This window comes from Stegostoma tigrinum, chromosome 30 (genome assembly GCF_030684315.1).
Source record: "Stegostoma tigrinum isolate sSteTig4 chromosome 30, sSteTig4.hap1, whole genome shotgun sequence".
NCBI classification, from domain to species: Eukaryota; Metazoa; Chordata; class Chondrichthyes; order Orectolobiformes; family Stegostomatidae; genus Stegostoma; species Stegostoma tigrinum.
In genome coordinates this window covers 23,861,885-23,885,810 of record NC_081383.1, presented here as the reverse complement: position 1 = coordinate 23,885,810, position 23,926 = coordinate 23,861,885, and positions in this window count along the sequence as shown.

Sequence of the window (23,926 nt, the reverse complement as noted above, 5' to 3'; positions counted from 1 at the left end):
ACCACTTGTAGTGAGCGGTGATGTTGAGATGCTTGACGAAGCTGGAGTGGAACTTCCGGTGCTTGTAGCACCAGATGTGCTCGTTGATGCAAGAGTTGATGAAGAGGTTGCCTGTGCGGTGCTTGTCTCTGTACTGGCCGTTGAGGTTTCTGCTTCAGAAGGGAACGCGAGACATGGGATTCAGAGACAATGCACAAGGACAGCCGTACTCACAAACATCTTGCGTTCATTGACCTCTATTGATTTGCTCACAATTAAATGTAAAGCTACATTTGGTGTCTGGGAAATCTAATCCGCACTGTTTGAACTTATCATTATTTGGCAAAAGCTATTGTTGCTTCTTAAATCAATTTGATAACCAAATATCAAGGAACAATGCTGAGCATGACATTGCAACAGAAAGGGAAGCGGAATCTCATCAGTTGTGGAGGGTCCTTGTGATGTTGCAGTTGTTGTGGATTCAACTGTAGGGGTTATAGTGGAGCTGCTTGTGGCTGTAGATTCTGCAGTACTTGTGGAAGCAGGAGTTGACGTAGAACTCTGTACTCCAGTAGTGGTCACTGTACTTGCAGTTAAGGTTTCTGATGAGCATTTGGAAATAATTCATGACATAAATGTAATGTAAGATCAATTTTTGTTAAGAGACAAAACAACAATGATCTCCTGACAACTTGCATTTTCTTGCAACCAGTCCATGCAATTCTAAAATGTACAATATAAAATGTGCAGTTGGAATCAAATGCTGCAAATTAGCACTCAGATGGCAATTTGCGCCTCTCTGAGTGCTCAGTTGACAGCAACATTGGGGAGGATGTCATATGGATGATATCTGAAAACGATGAAATGCCAAGAGGTAAGACCTGAACATGTGCCCTGCATTATCCAGAAATTTAAAGATTTCCGAATAAATGTGGTTTTGCAATTTCCTGAACAAGTTTTGAAGCTGCAAAGGACTGCAGTCAATCTGAGTGAACTGGTGAGAATTATCTTTTTGATACTTACCACTTGTAGTGAGCGGTGATGTTGAGATACTTGACGAAGCTGGAGTGGATCTTGCGGTGCTTGTAGCACCAGATGTGCTCGTTGATGCCAGAGTTGATGAAGAGGTTGCCTGTGCGGTGCTTGTCTCTGCACTGGCAGTTGAGGTTTCTGCTACAGAAGTGAACGCGAGACATGCGATTCAGAGACAATGTACAAGGACCGCCGTAGTCACAAATGTCATTTGGTTCTTCAACTCTATTGTTCTGTTGACAATTAAATGTCACGCTGCATTTGGTGTCTGGGAAAACTAATCCACACTCTGTGAACTCATTATTATTTGGCAAAAGCAATTTTTGCTTCTTAAATCAATTTGATAACCAAATATCAATGATCATTGCTAAGCATGACATTGCAACATAATGGAAAGCGGATTCTCACCAGTTGTGGAGGGTCCTTGTGATGTTGCAGTTGTTGTGGATTCAACTGTAGGGTTTGTAGTGGAGCTGCTTGTGGCTGTAGTTTCTGCAGTACTTGTGGAAGCAGGAGTTGACGTAGAACTCTGTACTCCAGTAGTGGTCACTGTACTTGCAGTTGAGGTTTCTGATGAGCATTTGGAAATAATTCATGACATAAATGTAATGTAAGATCAAGTTTTGTTAAGAGACAAAACAACAATGATCTCCTGACAACTTGCGTTTTCTTGCAACCAGTCCATGCAATTCTAAAATGTACAATATAAAATGTGCAGTTGGAATCAAATGCTGCAAATTAGCACTTAGATGGCAATTTGCGCCTCTCTAAGTGCTCAGTTGACAGCAACATTGGGGAGGATGTCATATGGATGATATCTGAAAACGATGAAATTCCAAGAGGTAAGACCTGAACATGTGCCCTGCATTATCCAGAAATTTAAAGATTTCCGAATAAATGTGGTTTTGCAATTTCCTGAACATGTTTTGAAGCTGCACAGGACTGCAATCAATCTGAGTGAACTGGTGAGAATTATCTTTTGGATACTTACCACTTGTAGTGAGCGGTGATGTTGAGATGCTTGACGAAGCTGGAGTGGAACTTGCGGTGCTTGTAGCACCAGAGGTGCTCGTTGATGCAAGAGTTGATGAAGTGGTTGCCTGTGCGGCGCTTGTCTCTGTACTGGCCGTTGAGGTTTCTGCTACAGAAGTGAACGCGAGACATGCGATTCAGAGACAATGTACAAGGACAGCCGTACTCACAAACATCTTTCGGTCATTAAACTCTATTGTTCTGTTCACCATTAAATGTAAAGGTACATTTGGTGTCAGGGAAATCTAGTCCGCACTCTTTGAACTTATCATTATTTGGCAAAAGCTATTATTGCTTCTTAAATCAAATTGATAACCAAATATCAATGAACAATGCTGAGCATGACATTGCAACAGAAAGGGAAGCGGATTCTCACCAGTTGTGGAGGGTCCTTGTGATGTTGCAGTTGTTGTGGATTCAGCTGTCGGGGTTGTAGTGGAGCTGCTTGTGGCTGTAGTTTCTGCAGTACTTGTGGAAGCAGGAGTTGACGTAGAACTCTGTACTCCAGTAGTGGTCACTGTACTTGCAGTTGAGGTTTCTGATGAGCATTTGGAAATAATTCATGACATAATTGTAATGTAAGATCAAGTTTTGTTAAGAGACAAAACAACCATGATCTCCTGACAACTTGCATTTTGTTGCAACCAGTCCATGCAATTCTAAAATGTACAATATAAAATGTGCAGTTTGAATCAAATGCTGCAAATTGGCACTCAGATGGCAACTTGCGGCTCTCTTAGTGCTAGGTTGACAGTAATATTGGGGAGGATGTCATATGGATGATATCTGAAAACGATGAAATGCCAAGATGTCAGACATCAACATATGCCCTGCATTATCCAGAAATTTAAAGATTTCTGAATAAATGTGGTTTTGCAATTTCCTGAACATGTTTTGAAGCTGCACAGGACTGCAATCAATCAGAGTGAACTGGTGAGAATTATCTTTTGGATACTTACCACTTGTAGTGAGCGGTGATGTTGAGATGCTTGACGAAGCTGGAGTGGAACTTGCGGTGCTTGTAGCACCAGATGTGCTCGTTGATGCAAGAGTTGATGAAGAGGTTTCATGTGCGGTGCTTGTCTCTGTACTGGCAGTTGAGGTTTCTACTACAGAAGTGAACGCGAGACATGCGATTCAGAGACAATGTACAAGGACAGCCGTAGTCACAAATGTCATTTGGTTCTTCAACTCTATTGTTCTGTTGACAATTAAATGTCACGCTGCATTTGGTGTCAGGGATATCTAATCCGCAATCTTTGAACTCATTATTATTTGGCAAAAGCAATTTTTGCTTCTTAATTCAATTTGATAACCAAATATCAATGAACAATGCTGAGGATATCATTGCAACATAAAGGGAAGCGGATTCTCACCAGTTGTGGAGGGTCCTTGTGATGTAGCAGTTGTTGTGGATTCAACTGTAGGGGTTCTCGTGGAGCTGCTTGTGGCTGTAGATTCTGCAGTACTTGTGGAAGTAGGAGTTGACTTAGAACTCTGTCCTCCAGTAGTGGTCACTGTACTTGCAGTTGAGGTTTCTGATGAGCATTTGCAAATAATTCATGACATAAATGTAATGTAAGATCAATTTTTGTTAAGAGACAAAACAACAATGATCTCCTGACAACTTGCATTTTCTTGCAACCAGTCCATGCAATTCTAAAATGTACAATATAAAATGTGCAGTTCGAATCAAATGCTGCAAATTAGCACTCAGATGGCAATTTGCACCTCTCTTAGTGCTCAGTTGACAGCAATATTGGGGAGGATGTCATATGGATGACATCAGAAAACGATGAAATGCCAAGAGGTAAGACCTGAACATGTGCCCTGCATTATCCAGAAATTTAAAGATTTCCGAATAAATGTGGTTTTGCAATTTCCTGAACATGTTTTGAAGCTGCACAGGACTGCAATCAATCTGAGTGAACTGGTGAGAATTATCTTTTGGATATTTACCACTTGTAGTGAGCGGTGATGTTGAGATGCTTGACGAAGCTGGAGTGGAACTTTCGGTGCTTGTAGCACCAGATGTGCTTGTTGATGCAAGAGTTGATGAAGAGGATGCCTGTGCGGTGCTTGTCTCTGTACTGGCCGTTGAGGTTTCTGCTACAGAAGTGATCGCGAGACATGCGATTCAGAGACAATGTACAAGGACAGCCGTACTCACAAACATCTTTCGGTCAATAAACTCTATTGTTCTGTTCACCATTAAATGTAAAGGTACATTTGGTGTCAGGGAAATCTAGTCTGCACTCTTTGAACTTATCATTATTTGGCAAAATCTATTGTTGCTTCTTAAATCAAATTGATAACCAAATATCAATGAACAATGCTGAGCATGACATTGCAACGTAAAGGGAAGCGGATTCTCACCAGTTGTGGAGGGTCCTTGTGATGTTGCAGTTGTTGTGGATTCAACTGTAGGGGTTGTAGTGGAGCTGCTTGTGGCAGTAGTTTCTGCAGTACTTGTGGAAGCAGGAGATGACGTAGAACTCTGTACTCCAGTAGTGGTCACTGTACTTGCAGTTGAGGTTTCTGATGAGCATTTGGAAATAATTCATGACATAATTGTAATGTACGATCAATTTTTGTTAAGAGACAAAACAACCATGATCTACTGGCAACTTGCATTTTGTTGCAACTAGTCCATGCAATTCTAAAATGTACAACATAAAATGTGCAGTTGGAATCAAATGCTGCAAATTTGCACTCAGATGGCAATTTGCGGCTCTCTTAGTGCTAGGTTGACATTAAAATTGGGGAGGATGTAATATGGATGATATCTGAAAACAATGAAATGCCAAGAGGTAAGACCTGAACATGTGCCCTGCATTATCCAGAAATTTAAAGATTTCCGAATAAATGTGGTTTCGCAATTTCCTGAACATGTTTTCAAGCTGCACAGGACTGCAATCAATCTGAGTGAATTGGTGAGAATTGTCTTTTTGATACTTACCACTTGTAGTGAGCGGTGATGTTGAGATGCTTGACGAAGCTGGAGTGGAACTTCCGGTGCTTGTAGCACCAGATGTGCTCGTTGATGCAAGAGTTGATGAAGAGGTTGCCTGTGCGGTGCTTGTCTCTGTACTGGCCGTTGAGGTTTCTGCTTCAGAAGGGAACGCGAGACATGGGATTCAGAGACAATGCACAAGGACAGCCGTACTCACAAACATCTTGCGTTCATTGACCTCTATTGATTTGCTCACAATTAAATGTAAAGCTACATTTGGTGTCTGGGAAATCTAATCCGCACTGTTTGAACTTATCATTATTTGGCAAAAGCTATTGTTGCTTCTTAAATCAATTTGATAACCAAATATCAAGGAACAATGCTGAGCATGACATTGCAACAGAAAGGGAAGCGGAATCTCATCAGTTGTGGAGGGTCCTTGTGATGTTGCAGTTGTTGTGGATTCAACTGTAGGGGTTATAGTGGAGCTGCTTGTGGCTGTAGATTCTGCAGTACTTGTGGAAGCAGGAGTTGACGTAGAACTCTGTACTCCAGTAGTGGTCACTGTACTTGCAGTTAAGGTTTCTGATGAGCATTTGGAAATAATTCATGACATAAATGTAATGTAAGATCAATTTTTGTTAAGAGACAAAACAACAATGATCTCCTGACAACTTGCATTTTCTTGCAACCAGTCCATGCAATTCTAAAATGTACAATATAAAATGTGCAGTTGGAATCAAATGCTGCAAATTAGCACTCAGATGGCAATTTGCGCCTCTCTGAGTGCTCAGTTGACAGCAACATTGGGGAGGATGTCATATGGATGATATCTGAAAACGATGAAATGCCAAGAGGTAAGACCTGAACATGTGCCCTGCATTATCCAGAAATTTAAAGATTTCCGAATAAATGTGGTTTTGCAATTTCCTGAACAAGTTTTGAAGCTGCAAAGGACTGCAGTCAATCTGAGTGAACTGGTGAGAATTATCTTTTTGATACTTACCACTTGTAGTGAGCGGTGATGTCGAGATACTTGACGAAGCTGGAGTGGATCTTGCGGTGCTTGTAGCACCAGATGTGCTCGTTGATGCCAGAGTTGATGAAGAGGTTGCCTGTGCGGTGCTTGTCTCTGCACTGGCAGTTGAGGTTTCTGCTACAGAAGTGAACGCGAGACATGCGATTCAGAGACAATGTACAAGGACCGCCGTAGTCACAAATGTCATTTGGTTCTTCAACTCTATTGTTCTGTTGACAATTAAATGTCACGCTGCATTTGGTGTCTGGGAAAACTAATCCACACTCTGTGAACTCATTATTATTTGGCAAAAGCAATTTTTGCTTCTTAAATCAATTTGATAACCAAATATCAATGATCATTGCTAAGCATGACATTGCAACATAATGGAAAGCGGATTCTCACCAGTTGTGGAGGGTCCTTGTGATGTTGCAGTTGTTGTGGATTCAACTGTAGGGTTTGTAGTGGAGCTGCTTGTGGCTGTAGTTTCTGCAGTACTTGTGGAAGCAGGAGTTGACGTAGAACTCTGTACTCCAGTAGTGGTCACTGTACTTGCAGTTGAGGTTTCTGATGAGCATTTGGAAATAATTCATGACATAAATGTAATGTAAGATCAAGTTTTGTTAAGAGACAAAACAACAATGATCTCCTGACAACTTGCGTTTTCTTGCAACCAGTCCATGCAATTCTAAAATGTACAATATAAAATGTGCAGTTGGAATCAAATGCTGCAAATTAGCACTTAGATGGCAATTTGCGCCTCTCTAAGTGCTCAGTTGACAGCAACATTGGGGAGGATGTCATATGGATGATATCTGAAAACGATGAAATTCCAAGAGGTAAGACCTGAACATGTGCCCTGCATTATCCAGAAATTTAAAGATTTCCGAATAAATGTGGTTTTGCAATTTCCTGAACATGTTTTGAAGCTGCACAGGACTGCAATCAATCTGAGTGAACTGGTGAGAATTATCTTTTGGATACTTACCACTTGTAGTGAGCGGTGATGTTGAGATGCTTGACGAAGCTGGAGTGGAACTTGCGGTGCTTGTAGCACCAGAGGTGCTCGTTGATGCAAGAGTTGATGAAGTGGTTGCCTGTGCGGCGCTTGTCTCTGTACTGGCCGTTGAGGTTTCTGCTACAGAAGTGAACGCGAGACATGCGATTCAGAGACAATGTACAAGGACAGCCGTACTCACAAACATCTTTCGGTCATTAAACTCTATTGTTCTGTTCACCATTAAATGTAAAGGTACATTTGGTGTCAGGGAAATCTAGTCCGCACTCTTTGAACTTATCATTATTTGGCAAAAGCTATTATTGCTTCTTAAATCAAATTGATAACCAAATATCAATGAACAATGCTGAGCATGACATTGCAACAGAAAGGGAAGCGGATTCTCACCAGTTGTGGAGGGTCCTTGTGATGTTGCAGTTGTTGTGGATTCAGCTGTAGGGGTTGTAGTGGAGCTGCTTGTGGCTGTAGTTTCTGCAGTACTTGTGGAAGCAGGAGTTGACGTAGAACTCTGTACTCCAGTAGTGGTCACTGTACTTGCAGTTGAGGTTTCTGATGAGCATTTGGAAATAATTCATGACATAATTGTAATGTACGATCAAGTTTTGTTAAGAGACAAAACAACCATGATCTCCTGACAACTTGCATTTTGTTGCAACCAGTCCATGCAATTCTAAAATGTACAATATAAAATGTGCAGTTTGAATCAAATGCTGCAAATTGGCACTCAGATGGCAACTTGCGGCTCTCTTAGTGCTAGGTTGACAGTAATATTGGGGAGGATGTCATATGGATGATATCTGAAAACGATGAAATGCCAAGATGTCAGACATCAACATATGCCCTGCATTATCCAGAAATTTAAAGATTTCTGAATAAATGTGGTTTTGCAATTTCCTGAACATGTTTTGAAGCTGCACAGGACTGCAATCAATCAGAGTGAACTGGTGAGAATTATCTTTTGGATACTTACCACTTGTAGTGAGCGGTGATGTTGAGATGCTTGACGAAGCTGGAGTGGAACTTGCGGTGCTTGTAGCACCAGATGTGCTCGTTGATGCAAGAGTTGATGAAGAGGTTTCATGTGCGGTGCTTGTCTCTGTACTGGCAGTTGAGGTTTCTACTACAGAAGTGAACGCGAGACATGCGATTCAGAGACAATGTACAAGGACAGCCGTAGTCACAAATGTCATTTGGTTCTTCAACTCTATTGTTCTGTTGACAATTAAATGTCACGCTGCATTTGGTGTCAGGGATATCTAATCCGCAATCTTTGAACTCATTATTATTTGGCAAAAGCAATTTTTGCTTCTTAATTCAATTTGATAACCAAATATCAATGAACAATGCTGAGGATATCATTGCAACATAAAGGGAAGCGGATTCTCACCAGTTGTGGAGGGTCCTTGTGATGTAGCAGTTGTTGTGGATTCAACTGTAGGGGTTCTCGTGGAGCTGCTTGTGGCTGTAGATTCTGCAGTACTTGTGGAAGTAGGAGTTGACTTAGAACTCTGTCCTCCAGTAGTGGTCACTGTACTTGCAGTTGAGGTTTCTGATGAGCATTTGCAAATAATTCATGACATAAATGTAATGTAAGATCAATTTTTGTTAAGAGACAAAACAACAATGATCTCCTGACAACTTGCATTTTATTGCAACCAGTCCATGCAATTCTAAAATGTACAATATAAAATGTGCAGTTCGAATCAAATGCTGCAAATTAGCACTCAGATGGCAATTTGCACCTCTCTTAGTGCTCAGTTGACAGCAATATTGGGGAGGATGTCATATGGATGACATCAGAAAACGATGAAATGCCAAGAGGTAAGACCTGAACATGTGCCCTGCATTATCCAGAAATTTAAAGATTTCCGAATAAATGTGGTTTTGCAATTTCCTGAACATGTTTTGAAGCTGCACAGGACTGCAATCAATCTGAGTGAACTGGTGAGAATTATCTTTTGGATATTTACCACTTGTAGTGAGCGGTGATGTTGAGATGCTTGACGAAGCTGGAGTGGAACTTTCGGTGCTTGTAGCACCAGATGTGCTTGTTGATGCAAGAGTTGATGAAGAGGATGCCTGTGCGGTGCTTGTCTCTGTACTGGCCGTTGAGGTTTCTGCTACAGAAGTGATCGCGAGACATGCGATTCAGAGACAATGTACAAGGACAGCCGTACTCACAAACATCTTTCGGTCAATAAACTCTATTGTTCTGTTCACCATTAAATGTAAAGGTACATTTGGTGTCAGGGAAATCTAGTCTGCACTCTTTGAACTTATCATTATTTGGCAAAATCTATTGTTGCTTCTTAAATCAAATTGATAACCAAATATCAATGAACAATGCTGAGCATGACATTGCAACGTAAAGGGAAGCGGATTCTCACCAGTTGTGGAGGGTCCTTGTGATGTTGCAGTTGTTGTGGATTCAACTGTAGGGGTTGTAGTGGAGCTGCTTGTGGCAGTAGTTTCTGCAGTACTTGTGGAAGCAGGAGATGACGTAGAACTCTGTACTCCAGTAGTGGTCACTGTACTTGCAGTTGAGGTTTCTGATGAGCATTTGGAAATAATTCATGACATAATTGTAATGTACGATCAATTTTTGTTAAGAGACAAAACAACCATGATCTACTGGCAACTTGCATTTTGTTGCAACTAGTCCATGCAATTCTAAAATGTACAACATAAAATGTGCAGTTGGAATCAAATGCTGCAAATTTGCACTCAGATGGCAATTTGCGGCTCTCTTAGTGCTAGGTTGACATTAAAATTGGGGAGGATGTAATATGGATGATATCTGAAAACAATGAAATGCCAAGAGGTAAGACCTGAACATGTGCCCTGCATTATCCAGAAATTTAAAGATTTCCGAATAAATGTGGTTTCGCAATTTCCTGAACATGTTTTCAAGCTGCACAGGACTGCAATCAATCTGAGTGAATTGGTGAGAATTGTCTTTTTGATACTTACCACTTGTAGTGAGCGGTGATGTTGAGATGCTTGACGAAGCTGGAGTGGAACTTGCGGTGCTTGTAGCACCAGATGTGCTCGTTGATGCAAGAGTTGATGAAGAGGTTGCCTGTGCGGTGCTTGTCTCTGTACTGGCCGTTGAGGTTTCTGCTTCAGAAGGGAACGCGAGACATGGGATTCAGAGACAATGCACAAGGACAGCCGTACTCACAAACATCTTGCGTTCATTAACCTCTATTGATTTGCTCACAATTAAATGTAAAGCTACATTTGGTGTCTGGGAAATCTAATCCGCACTGTTTGAACTTATCATTATTTGGCAAAAGCTATTGTTGCTTCTTAAATCAATTTGATAACCAAATATCAAGGAACAATGCTGAGCATGACATTGCAACAGAAAGGGAAGCGGAATCTCATCAGTTGTGGAGGGTCCTTGTGATGTTGCAGTTGTTGTGGATTCAACTGTAGGGGTTATAGTGGAGCTGCTTGTGGCTGTAGATTCTGCAGTACTTGTGGAAGCAGGAGTTGACGTAGAACTCTGTACTCCAGTAGTGGTCACTGTACTTGCAGTTAAGGTTTCTGATGAGCATTTGGAAATAATTCATGACATAAATGTAATGTAAGATCAATTTTTGTTAAGAGACAAAACAACAATGATCTCCTGACAACTTGCATTTTCTTGCAACCAGTCCATGCAATTCTAAAATGTACAATATAAAATGTGCAGTTGGAATCAAATGCTGCAAATTAGCACTCAGATGGCAATTTGCGCCTCTCTGAGTGCTCAGTTGACAGCAACATTGGGGAGGATGTCATATGGATGATATCTGAAAACGATGAAATGCCAAGAGGTAAGACCTGAACATGTGCCCTGCATTATCCAGAAATTTAAAGATTTCCGAATAAATGTGGTTTTGCAATTTCCTGAACAAGTTTGAAAGCTGCAAAGGACCGCAGTCAATCTGAGTGAACTGGTGAGAATTATCTTTTTGATACTTACCACTTGTAGTGAGCGGTGATGTTGAGATACTTGACGAAGCTGGAGTGGATCTTGCGGTGCTTGTAGCACCAGATGTGCTCGTTGATGCCAGAGTTGATGAAGAGGTTGCCTGTGCGGTGCTTGTCTCTGCACTGGCAGTTGAGGTTTCTGCTACAGAAGTGAACGCGAGACATGCGATTCAGAGACAATGTACAAGGACCGCCGTAGTCACAAATGTCATTTGATTCTTCAACTCTATTGTTCTGTTGACAATTAAATGTCACGCTGCATTTGGTGTCTGGGAAAACTAATCCACACTCTTTGAACTCATTATTATTTGGCAAAAGCAATTTTTGCTTCTTAAATCAATTTGATAACCAAATATCAATGATCATTGCTAAGCATGACATTGCAACATAATGGAAAGCGGATTCTCACCAGTTGTGGAGGGTCCTTGTGATGTTGCAGTTGTTGTGGATTCAACTGTAGGGTTTGTAGTGGAGCTGCTTGTGGCTGTAGTTTCTGCAGTACTTGTGGAAGCAGGAGTTGACGTAGAACTCTGTACTCCAGTAGTGGTCACTGTACTTGCAGTTGAGGTTTCTGATGAGCATTTGGAAATAATTCATGACATAAATGTAATGTAAGATCAAGTTTTGTTAAGAGACAAAACAACAATGATCTCCTGACAACTTGCATTTTCTTGCAACCAGTCCATGCAATTCTAAAATGTACAATATAAAATGTGCAGTTGGAATCAAACGCTGCAAATTAGCACTCAGATGGCAATTTGCGCCTCTCTAAGTGCTCAGTTGACAACAACATTGGGGAGGATGTCATATGGATGATATCTGAAAACGATGAAATTCCAAGAGGTAAGACCTGAACATGTGCCCTGCATTATCCAGAAATTTAAAGATTTCCGAATAAATGTGGTTTTGCAATTTCCTGAACATGTTTTGAAGCTGCACAGGACTGCAGTCAATCTGAGTGAACTGGTGAGAATTATCTTTTGGATACTTACCACTTGTAGTGAGCGGTGATGTTGAGATGCTTGACGAAGCTGGAGTTGAACTTGCGGTGCTTATAGCACCAGATGTGCTCGTTGATGCAAGAGTTGATGAAGTGGTTGCCTGTGCAGCGCTTGTCTCTGTACTGGCCGTTGAGGTTTCTGCTACAGAAGTGAACGCGAGACATGCGATTCAGAGACAATGTACAAGGACAGCCGTACTCACAAACATCTTTCGGTCATTTAACTGTATTGTTCTGTTCACCATTAAATGTAAAGGTACATTTGGTGTCAGGGAAATCTAGTCCGCACTCTTTGAACTTATTATTTGTCAAAAGCTATTATTGCTTCTTAAATCAAATTGATAACCAAATATCAATGAACAATGCTGAGCATGACATTGCAACAGAAAGGGAAGCGGATTCTCACCAGTTGTGGAGGGTCCTTGTGATGTTGCAGTTGTTGTGGATTCAACTGTAGGGGTTGTAGTGGAGCTGCTTGTGGCTGTAGATTCTGTAGTACTTGTGGAAGCAGGATTTGACGTAGAACTCTGTACTCCAGTAGTGGTCACTGTACTTGCAGTTGAGGTTTCTGATGAGCATTTGGAAATAATTCATGACATAATTGTAATGTACGATCAAGTTTTGTTAAGAGACAAAACAACGCTGATCTACTGACAACTTGCATTTTGTTGCAACCAGTCCATGCAATTCTAAAATGTACAATATAAAATGTGCAGTTTGAATCAAATGCTGCAAATTTGCACTCAGATGGCAACTTGCGGCTCTCTTAGTGCTAGGTTGACAGTAATGTTGGGGAGGATGTCATATGGATGATATCTGAAAACGATGAAATGCCAAGATGTCAGACATCAACATATGCCCTGCATTATCCAGAAATTTAAAGATTTCTGAATAAATGTGGTTTTGCAATTTCCTGAACATGTTTTGAAGCTGCACAGGACTGCAATCAATCAGAGTGAACTGGTGAGAATTATCTTTTGGATACTTACCACTTGTAGTGAGCGGTGATGTTGAGATGCTTGACGAAGCTGGAGTGAAACTTGCGGTGCTTGTAGCACCAGATGTGCTCGTTGATGCAAGAGTTGATGAAGAGGTTGCCTGTGCGGTGCTTGTCTCTGCACTGGCAGTTGAGGTTTCTGCTACAGAAGTGAACGCGAGACATGCGATTCAGAGACAATGTACAAGGACAGCCGTCGTCACAAATGTCATTTGGTTCTTCAACTCTATTGTTCTGTTGACAATTAAATGTCACGCTGCATTTGGTGTCAGGGATATCTAATCCGCACTCTTTGAACTCATTATTATTTGACAAAAGCAATTTTTGCTTCTTAATTCAATTTGATAACCAAATATCAATGAACAATGCTGAGGATGTCATTGCAACATAAAGGGAAGCGGATTCTCACCAGTTGTGGAGGGTCCTTGTGATGTAGCAGTTGTTGTGAATTCAACTGTAGGGGTTCTCGTGGAGCTGCTTGTGGCTGTAGATTCTGCAGTACTTGTGGAAGTAGGAGTTGACGTAGAACTCTGTACTCCAGTAGTGGTCACTGTACTTGCAGTTGAGGTTTCTGATGAGCATTTGGAAATAATTCATGACATAAATGTAATGTAAGATCAATTTTTGTTAAGAGACAAAACAACAATGATCTCCTGACAACTTGCATTTTCTTGCAACCAGTCCATGCAATTCTAAAATGTACAATATAAAATGTGCAGTTCGAATCAAATGCTGCAAATTAGCACTCAGACGGCAATTTCCGCCTCTCTGAGTGCTCAGTTGACAGCAATATTGGGGAGGATGTCATATGGATGATATCTGAAAACGATGAAATGCCAAGAGGTAAGACCTGAACATGTGCCCTGCATTATCCAGAAATTTAAAGATTTCCGAATAAATGTGGTTTTGCAATGTCCTGAACATGTTTTGAAGCTGCACAGGACTGCAATCAATCTGAGTGAACTGGTGAGAATTATCTTTTGGATATTTACCACTTGTAGTGAGCGGTGATGTTAAGATGCTTGATGAAGCTGGAGTGGTACTTGCGGTGCTTGTATCACCAGATGTGCTTGTTGTTGCAAGAGTTGATGAAGAGGTTGCCTGTGCAGTGCTTGTCTCTGTACTGGCCGTTGAGGTTTCTGCTACAGAAGTGATCGCGAGACATGCGATTCAGAGACAATGTACAAGGACAGCCGTACTCACAAACATCTTTCGGTCATTAAACTCTATTGTTCTGTTCACCATTAAATGTAAAGGTACATTTGGTGTCAGGGAAATCTAGCCTGCACTCTTTGAACTTATCATTATTTGGCAAAAGCTATTGTTGCTTCTTAAACCAATTTGATAACCAAATATCAATGAACAATGCTGAGCATGACATTGCAACATAAAGGGAAGCGGATTCTCACCAGTTGTGGAGGGTCCTTGTGATGTTGCAGTTGTTGTGGATTCAACTGTAGGGGTTGTAGTGGAGCTGCTTGTGGCTGTAGATTCTGCAGTACTTGTGGAAGCAGGTGTTGACGTAGAACTCGGTACTGCAGTAGAGGTCACTGTTCTTCTAGTTGAGGTTTCTGATGAGCATTTGGAAGGAATTAATGACATAATTGTAAATTTTAAGGGACAAACAAACATGATGTACTGACATGTCGCAGTGATTTGCAACCAGTCCATGCAATTCTAAAAAGTCCATAATGTAATGTGCAGTTGGAATCAAATGCTGCAAATTTTCACTGAGACGGCAATTTGCTGCTCTCTCAGTGCGAGGTTATTAGTAATATTGGGCAGGATGTTCTATGGATGAGAGCTGAAACCTATGAAATGCCAAGTAAAAGACCTTAACATGTGCCTGAATTATAAAGAAATTGAAAGATTGCCGAAAAAATGTGTTTTCGAAATTTTCTGAACATGTTTTGAAGCTGCACATGGCTGCAATCAATCAGAGTGAACTGGTGAGAATTATCTTTTTGATACTTACCACTTGTAGTGAGCGGTGATGTTGAGATGCTTGACGAAGCTGGAGTGGAACTTGCGGTGCTTGTAGCACCAGATGTGCTCGTTGATCCAAGAGTTGATGAAGAGGTTGCCTGTGCGGCGCTTGTCTCTGTACTGGCCGTTGAGGTTTCTGCTTCAGATGTGAACGCGAGACATGCGATTCAGAGACAATGTACAAGGACAGCCGTAGTCACAAACATCTTTCGGTCATTAAACTCTATTGTTCTGTTCACCATTAAATGTAAAGCTACATTTGGTGTCAGGGAAATCTAGTCTGCACTCTTTGAACTTATCATTATTTGGCAAAATCTATTGTTGCTTCTTAAATCAAATTGATAACCAAATATCAATGAACAATGTTGAGCATGACATTGCAACATAAAGGGAAGCGGATTCTCACCAGTTGTGGAGGGTCCTTGTGATGTTGCAGTTGTTTTGGACTCAACTATAGGGGTTGCAGTGGTGCTGCTTCTGGCTGTTGATTCTGCAGTACTTGTGGAAGCAGTTGTTGACGTAGTAGTCGGTACTGCAGTAGTGGTCACTGTACTTGTAGTTGAGGTTTCTGATGTGCATTTGGAAGTAATTAATGACATAATTGTAAGTTTTAAGAGACTAACAACCATGACTTACTGACACCTTGCATTTTGTTGCAACCAGTCCATGCAATTCTAAAATGTCCAATATAAAATGTGCAGTTGGAATCAAATGCTGAAAATTTTCACTCACATGGCAATTTGCTGTTCTCTAAGTGCTAGGTTTTCAGTCATATTGACAGTATATTGTGTGCATGAGAGCTGAATCCCATGAAATGCCATGTCATAAGACCTTAACATGTGCTCTGCATTATAATGAAATTCAAAGATTGCTCAGTTAACGTGTTTTCGCAATCTCCTGAGCATGTTTTGAAGCTGCACAGGGCTGCAATCAATCAGTGTGAACTGGTGAGAATTATCTGCTGGATACTCACCACTTGTAGTGAGCGGTGATGTTGAGATTTTTGACGAAACTGGAGTGGAGCTTCCGCTGCTTGTTGCTCCCGTATCTAAGGAGTTGCAAAAGTTGTTGAGCATAGTCGAAATGTCAACAACCTTTCCTACTTCAGACATTATGATGGATTCAAGGCCATTACTGAATCAGCTGAAGGCATTTGAGCCTTGGCACCCATCTGAGTATGTCCTGCAGCCTTATCTTTAGATTTAGATGATGTACAGCTGTCAACTTTAAACATTTACTTTCTGTCCAACCAGAAGTGAGTATCTTTCCCCCCAGTGATATTCCTTTAGACTCCAGTCTTGCAACAGCTCCTTGAAGCTATTATCTGTCAAATGCTGCCATGCTCTGAAAGGTAATTAGTCTCACCTTCCTCCTGGAGTTCAGCTGTTTGGCCAATCTTTGCACCAAAGGCTGTAGAGCTCAGCAGCTGAATGGTCCTGATAGTATCCAGACAAAACATCAGTGAGCACGTAATGATGAGCATGTGCTGCTTGATAGCGCTGTCATTGACTCTTTCCATCACTTTTAATCAGGCAGTAATTTGCTGGTTTAGATATGTCTTGATTTTTGTGGAGGTGATATTCCAGTGCAATTCTCCACTCTGCCCCTGTTGCCACTCTATGCGAGCAACCTGCATATTCTCCTCTGCATTATTATAGCTCTAAACAGGGTGGCAATCTGTAACTAACAGAGTGTCACAGCAATCAGTGCTCATGCCGTAACTGTTTACAATATGTATTAATGACATGGATGAAAAAAGTGAATGTACTCCAGTCAAGTTTGTGGATGACACAAAAGTTAGTCTGAAGGTACCCTTGTGAGAATGACACAAAGAGTTTGCAGAGTGACTATCAACAGGTTCAGCAAGTGGGGCAAGAATTTGACAGATGGAACATAGTCTGAACAAATGTGAGATGTTATGCACTTTGGCATGATGAATACAGGAGCTGAATATTATTTACATGGAGAAAGCTTATGGAAAGCTCCAGAACAGTGGAACTGGGGGAACTCATGCATGAATCATAGAAAGCTCCCATCCAAGTTTGGTGATAATAGGAAAGTGTAATTAAACATTAGTCTATATTTCAAAGGAAATGGAGTATAAAAGGAGGGACATTTTACTAAACTCATACAACGCACTTGTTCAATGTTCACTAGGTTAATCTAGGATATGGAGAGATCTTTTTTATGAGGAGAATTTAAGTAGTTTTGGCTTGTAATTGTTGTGGTTTAGATGAAAGACAGGCTGCCTTTTGATTCATAAAGTGGGTCTTGACAGGGTAGGTTGGTGAGTTTTTCCCCCTCTCTGGAAGTGTCTGTGCCCAGAGGGCATAAACATAGAATAGACAGTTGCTCAATTAGGACGGAAGTATTTCTTCTCTCAGAGGAGATTGAATCCAATGGAATTCTTTACCGTAGGGATCGATAGATGCTGGGCCATTAAATACATTCAGCGCTGAGGTAGGCAGATTTTTCATCAGAAGGATAATTCAAGGGTTATGGGGGAAAAGGCAGGAAAGCGAAACTGAAAATTATCAGGTCAGCAGTGATATGAATCATTGAATGGCGGAGCAGGTGTGATGGGCCAAATGGCTTACTTCTGATCCTACATCTTATGGTCTTATGAAATGAAGAAATTACTTCTGAAGGAGTGGTGGTTGCAAGCAATCCGTGAGAGAGAGAATCCAATGAGTAAGGCAGATTAGTGGCTAGCAAACTTAGGAATACCACAACCCACATATGAATGAAGAACAGAAACAGGAGGTAACACCAGACCTGTAGCAACTGCACAAAAATGCAGCCCATAACATTCGAAAGCAACATCAGCAGAACAATTGCTCTTGATGCTGAGGAAACCTCAAGAGTGAGAAATGTGAGGATCTGAATCATTGTTTATGATGATGCAACCATATATATACGTTCATAGAAGATTGGGAATAAAGCAGCTCTGATGGTGCATGCCATTCAGTTCCTCAAAAAGGTCAAATGGTTCCATATCAACTAAACAAAGTGGATACATACACCTATCCGAGATACTTCTTGGGAGTCTTCTTGGAGGAAATACCATTGTCATGTTTTGGCTAAAGAGAGGCAGAAGACAACAGAGAGGGAGGTGGCGATTTAAATTCTAACCTGGCTCAGGGTTTCATAGGGGATCTTAGTTTAGATGGAAGTTGAGGCAATTTGGTTTTGCCTATCTGTATTCATGTACCTGCGAACCGAGAAGGCCGGCAGAGCAGTATATATATGTACACACACTCATACACACGCATAGGTTCATTGTTTATGTAATATGGGAGCAAGGACTGAAACATCTGCATGCACTGGCTGTCTGCAATATGATTGCCTTGAGCATATTGTCCTTTACTGCAAACAACTGACCACTCCTCAAGATACTCAGAAGTCAAATGCAGCAATATGAATGATTTTCAATGTCCACTGTAAGCCATGACGAAACATGTGCCAACTAAACAAAAGGACTTGAGTGCAGCTGAGGGAGTGCAGATATATATTGCAGCAGAAGAGGTACCATGATCTACCGTGGAAGTGTAGGGAGAGAATTGGAGAATGGGTAACAGTGTATTAATGGCAAAACTAGTGCTAAATAATACATGACCATTCTGTGTGTTATATAAAGTTTCAACATTCCGCAATCTATAAATATGCCAATAAGCTCAGACTTGATTCAATCCAGCTTGACGGAGATTGAGGTATGTACTCTAAACTTCCCATGCTGGAGCAAGAAGCCTACAATTACTGCTCAGCTTTCAACGACAATGCTCCCTGAGTGTCAGTATCATCCGGCAGTATTGAAATGGCTCCACACACATCGGTAAAGGACATTAATGTTTTAAATGACAATGTACACCACGAGCTAGTACCTGCGATAACGAACCTATGAACATTGGCTTCCCCTGTTGGTGTCAAACCAAGATCTATTGAGGCAAGTGCAAAAACAAACAGATCACTTTAATGGCAGGAAAGAAACATAAAGAATAACCTCAGAAAGGAAAAAGGAGAAAGCGCGGCTCCACAAACGATGCTGCCCTGATACTTAACGCAGAGACATCTGCAGTCATTTCAGTTGGTTTACTCACACTGGATGGGAAGTTCCATAAACTGGGGAAACCACTGAAGCAAATGCCAGAGATCCAGGGCAGACAGTTCCACACAAACCATGATCTGACTCAAGTAGTTCAGGACTTGGCTACTGTGTCTTGTCACACAAAATCCATTAATAAATTAAATAACGAGGAATATGCTGCCTTGAACTGAGGCTCTCAAAACAAAATCAGTGGCACCTAAGGCAGCTGCAGGTGGGAATAGTACCAACGAGTGATTGATCAATTTGACTGGGAAATCAGGATTTGATATCGTTGATTGCCAACTCAGGGATTTAGTTTGTATGTACTCTATAAATACCAAATATGTTGTGCAGAATGGAATGTTATTTGGTAAGGTCTTAGTTACTCCAGTACTGACAGACTCAACCCCAAGAAGAACAACAAATAGAGTAGGAAACATTGGTGTTATTATGGAAGATTATTATGCACACTATCATATTTTAGCACCTAAAGCAGTTGAGATAGGCAAGGACATGTTCGGTCTGGTATTACATGGATCAATTATAGTGTCATCAACAATAATTTTTCTGCATCCAATCCATGTTATGGAGAAAGCCATATGTGAATCGAAAGCCACAATTGTACCATAAAGTCCATAATGGCTAAAATGGCTGTCTGGGACAAGGGAGATATTGCAATATCATCAGCAGGTAGGGATTTCAGTAGGGAAGCTGCATATGTCCACTGAGCAATCACTACATGTGCTGGCCCCCACAGATCCCAGCCTGGATAGTGAATGATTAGATATCTATGTGGTCGATAAAGCTTATATACAGCTGGAAGAAGGTGTAAAAGATAAATTAATACATTACTTCAATAAATGTTTTGACCTGAAACCACCCTATTATCCGGCCACTCTGCAGCCATGCAAAAGGAGCTTAAGAGAATACTTAAATTGAGTCTTTGATATCCAGAGCGGACATGACTAATTGGAGGATAAAGTAGCAGACCTGGGAAAGGAAAACTGATAATATTACTACCAATGGGTCAAATCAGAATGATAGGAATATCTAAAAGCTCCAGTGAAACTATTGATACATATCTCAGAATCAAAAAAATGTTGGAACAAAAACACAATTAATACAGATTGAAAAAAGAAACAAAAAAAACAAACATTGCACTTGTTTAAAAAGTACAACAGAATTGCAAGCCAGTTTTAAGTCTGTATCTGAAAGGCGGGTCAGTCAAATAGCAATATCCCTATTTTCCTCTGGTGCAATTTAAGCAAAGGTAGAGCAGTCAGAGAACAATGAAATCTGTTGTGAAACAAGACTGTAATTAGTCTACATATCTGAAATGCAGCTCAGGTTGGCCCCCAGCATGCTGTAGTCCTGCTTTCTAATCTTCTTTGCTGCAAAATTTATCATGTGGACAATCAGATATGCGAAGTTGCACATCTCATTTTGCAGTTTGTACTCGGCAGGACGATGTCAGCGTTGCAGTCTTTCAAAATCTTGTTCCCAATAAAACAATAGACTCCTCCCAAAAGCAATGTGAATTCAAATATATGATGTCAACAGAAAAAAGGTGCACAAATAGAAATAAATATTTCTTTAAAAATTGCAAAACCAGTCTGATTGCAGTAGCACTTTGGTAATTAGTTGTTTTGTGAAGCCAATAGTCAAAACATCAAAGGAACAATGCTGAGACACAGCTGATGTTGGCATTAAATGTTGTTTAAATCTCTTTGTATTATATATGTCCAATTAAAATATTAAGAAGCAATCCTACATTTGTTATTTCTGCATTGCATAGCAGGCACAGAACCAGCATGTTTTCCAAAATATTTAGATGTAAGTGAATCTTCTCAGAATTTGAATCTGTAAAATGTTCAGAGCAACATATCTGTTCTTCCTCGCACCTATCCCCTCCTCCCATCTCAAGCCCCACCCCCATCTCCTAGTAGCCCCCTTAACCTGTCTGTCCTCCCTGGACTGGCCTATCCCGTCCCTAACTCCCCACCTACACTCACCTTTGCTAGCTCCACCCCTGCCTCTTTGACCTGTCTGTCTCCTCTCCACCTATCTTCTCCTCTATCCATTTTGTATCTGCCTCCCTCTCTCCCTATTTATTTCGGAACCCCCTTCGCTTCCCTGAAGCTTCAGGATTCCATGCGCCTCTGATGCTGCCTGGCCTGCTGTGTTCATCCAGCTCTACACCTTGTTATCTCTAACATATATTACAATATGTTTTGGGCATAAAGAACAACTATAACTGCAAAGTAACTGCAAGTGAATTTAAAACTGAATTAAATAAGTTGGGTAATTTTCTGTGGCAATTATCCACTACTGGGCCAGAACTTCTAATGATCAGAGACAGGTCTTGACAGGCATTGCAGTAAATAAAGTGTCAGCATGGCCTTATTTTTCTTTAAGATAATGTTCCACCAAGGAATATTATATACTTGCAGCATAGTCAACTTTAAAGAACCAAAATTGTTTGTAAAAAGCACATTATAACTGATGATAAACAATGTGAGTATTTTCCCAGCATTTTGAGACGGGTGAACTGATTGTATCAATATTAAAGAGAATAATGTTGAGTATTTTTTATGTTCATCTGTATGCAGATGACTAAATCCTGCACCATATTATAGAATATTTTACTCATTAAGCAATCACATAATTTCATCTCAGAGGTTTTTTTGTATTTATTCATTTTCTGATTCAAAATACTTTTGAACAAAAACAAAGTTGCTGGAAAAGCTCAGCAGGTCTGGCAGCATCTTTGGGGGAGAAAACAGAGTTAATGTTTCAGGTCCAGTGACCCTTCCTCAGAATGGCAGATGCTGCCAGACCTGCTGAGCTTTTCCAGCAACTTAGTTTTTGTTCCTGATTTGCAGCATCCGCAGTTCTTTTGCTTTATGTACTTTTGATCTCTCAGATTTAAACTTATTGTGTGAATATCTAAACACATACTCTGATTAAAACAGATTGAATGAAATTCAAGCTTCATCTTCTGGAACTATAGTAATATCACTGGATGCTTGGAATATTGTGTATTGTGTTCAGTTCTGGCCGCCTCATTATGGGAAGGATGCGGAAGCTTCAGAGGAGGTACAGAGGAGATTTACTAGGATGCTGCCTGGACTGAAGGTCAGGTCCTATGAGGAAAGGTTGAGGGAGGTAGGACTTTTCTCATTGGAGCGAAGAAGGATGAGAGGTGACTTGATAGACGCGTACAAGATGATGATTGGCATTGATAGATTGGATACCCAGAGACTTTTTCCCAGGGTAGAAATGACTATTACGAGGAGGCATAATTTTAAGGTGATTGGATGAAGGTATAGCAGAGATGTCAGAGGTAGGTTCTTTACACAGAGAGTGGTGGGCATGTGGAATGCGCTGCCGGCAGTGATAGTGGAGCCAGATACATTAGAAACTTTTAAGTAACTTTGGATAGGCACATGGATGATAGTAAAATGTAAGGTATGCAGGGTAGTACGATAATAGGTCAGCACAACATTGTGGGCTGAAGGGCCTGTACTGTGCTGTACTGTTCTATGTTCTATGTGACTCAAAATCATGTCATGTTTTCTAACATTTCATAACTTGTTATCTCTTTCTTTTCCTGAGGTTTTGTTTTTAATTCATTCATGGAATTTGGATATCGCTGATTATCCCTAGTTGCCCAGAGGGCAATTAAATGTCAATATTTTATTGTTTGTCTGGAGTCACATGTAGGTCAGATCTGGTAAGAGTAGTAGATTTCATTCCTTGAAATGTATTAGTGAACCAGGTGGGTAGTTTTTTAATAACATTCTGTGATACACTAGCGCCTCATCCCAGTTACTTTTTTCAATTGATTATAGATTTAACCATTTGCCATGGTGGGATTCAAGCTCATGTTCCCGAGAACATTAGATTGGGATTCTGGATTATTATTCCAGTGATATTACTATAGTGATAATTCCCTATTGCCTCCCCCCATGAAATGGAATTTAAACAAGCTCCTACAGTTATCTCATTGATGTTAACTATTTTCTAATTAAATATGAAATCGCTGTACTTAAAAATCGACATGTATTAAACAGAAAAGAATTCATGTTGAAACATTAGATTCAGGACTATTCCATCAGCTTTCATTTGTTTTGTCAGATTTGGTGTGTTGTGGCAGTGTTTTGCAAAATTTACAGAATCACAGAAGTGTTACAGAAGAGGGGTTTGGGAGCAATCAGCCTACTGTTTTGCACCAGATCATGAAATGAACATTGTGACTTAATGCTAGTCTCCTGCCTTTCCCCCTCATTTCTATTTTAATAATCATCAATGTCCTTTCGAATACTTCAGTTGAACCTGTCTCCACCATACTTCCATACTTTGCAGTGCATTCCAGACATAAACTACTCATGAAAAAGATTAGTCTCATAAAAATCTGTCATGCGCGCCAAACTGTCAATACAGCTGAACTTGCAAAGTGTTTTGCAATCAACATGTAACATGTGCACATTTCTTCACAGACCTGCGCTTCACTTCATTGAAAGGTCCCATTTTAAACTAGTCTTAAACTAGTGTGAAACAAATGAATCAGATTTTACCCACATTTCTCATTGTGAACATATTATTTACTGTCTCATTGTAAAAACTTCCTTCATTTCTGTAATGTAGAAACAATGAGAAACTCGATCTAAAAAGTTGAAACACTATTCCAATGTGAAAAACTAAATTAACCACTATTTATCCTCTCTCACTAACGAAGATTAGCATGACACTTCTGAAAAATATAATAATTACTCGATATATTGTCATATTTAGCTAATTTATTATTACTTTGAACTCTTACCTGAAAGACAGAGGCTACTCATAATCA